This window comes from Solanum tuberosum, unplaced genomic scaffold, assembly GCF_000226075.1.
Source record: "Solanum tuberosum cultivar DM 1-3 516 R44 unplaced genomic scaffold, SolTub_3.0 scf00507, whole genome shotgun sequence".
Lineage (NCBI taxonomy): Eukaryota > Viridiplantae > Streptophyta > Magnoliopsida > Solanales > Solanaceae > Solanum > Solanum tuberosum.
The window spans coordinates 162,610-164,247 of NW_006239431.1; positions in this window are offsets into that span (position 1 = coordinate 162,610).

Below are 1,638 nucleotides of genomic sequence, written 5' to 3' on the forward strand. Positions count from 1 at the left end.
TGGTGCTGCCAAATTGATTAGAAAAGCAAAGGTGATTATATGGGATGAAGCCCCAATGGCCAAGTGGCAAATAATAGAAACAGTTGATAGGAGATTTAGAGACATAATGGACATTGATAAACCGTTTGGTGGAAAAGTCATGGTGTTTGAAGGTGATTTTCGTCAGATGTTACCAGTAGTTCCAAAATCAACTAGAGAAAAAATTGTAAATGCAAGCTTGGTGAAATCGTATCTCTGGCCTTTGATGGAGAAGATTCAATTTACGAGAAATATGAGAGCAAAAAACTAATCCAACATTCATTGAGTTCTTACTTCGTGTGGGTAACGAAGATGAACCAACAATAAGAGACAATTTAATCCTTCTTCCAGAACAATTAACTGTCAAGCATTGTAGGGATGGAATTCCAGAAGAATATATTATAAAAGAGATATTTCCAAACCTACAAGAAAATGCTACTAGGGGAAAATATGTCACCAAACGAGCTATCTTAGCAAGCAGAAATGACCATGTGGATAATCTTATTTACAAGTTAATATCCCTGTTCCCAGGTGAAAGCAAGACATTCAGTAGCTTTGACTAGCAGAAGATGACACCAACAACTATTACCAAGAAGAATATCTAAACACTTTAACACCAAACGGACTGTCGCCAGATAGGTATTGCAGAAAATACATTACGAATTACAATCATGAAGAGGCGGTAACAAAAATCAATATGGATATATTTTGACATATCCTATTAAATGCAGGTTAGAATTAAAGGAAATTACACCCATCATGCTACTAAGGAATTTAGACCCTGAAAATGGCTTATGCAATGGCACCCGAATGATATGCCGAGGCTTTGCATAGAATATCTTGCATGCCCAAATATCAAGTGGTCATTGTGCAACGAAGCATGTGTTTCTTCCAAGAATTCAACTGTTGATGAGTCCACAAATTGGACTCATTTAGGGCTATATTTTAATAGAAATTATGTCCTCAAATGCTTATTTTATCTCAATATCTGATGAAAACCCTTAATTTCAGGTATTTGAAGGAAAGCATGGACACTAAATCGCAAAAAGGAACGAAAAAGTTGAAAAGAATGAAGAAATGAAGGCCTGAGGATCGCCGAGTCCACTTGCCGAGTCGCCGAAGGGTCTTACTTCGCCTTTTATTCCAGTGTGCTGGGCCCTGAAGGAAAGGATCAAGTCGGAGGAAAAAGGGAGCAGTCGGCGCATTGCCGAGAAGTTCCGCAAAGCAGTACCATGTCACCCAATGACCCAGAGCACGAAGATGCTGAAGGCTGGTGCAAGACGGCGATGAATTACACCAAAGTGCGAATCAAAGAGTTGATCGGCAATTTCGACTAACGACGCCGAATGATCCACTGCAGCACAAATCTGTGAAAACTATAAATACTAGTTAGAGTTTTAGTTTTAGTGTGGAATAATTATTATAATTTTCAATTTTAGTGGAACAATTATTATAATTTTCATATAGAATATTACTTTTTAGTATTTTTACTCTGAGTTTGAGAGGGTTTTGAAGACATAAAGAAAAAGAGGGTTTCATCTCCAAGGATTTGGACTTGGGTCTCTTGGATTCTTCATTCTTGGCCAGTAACAAGACTTAAATATTCATACCCATTTGAAT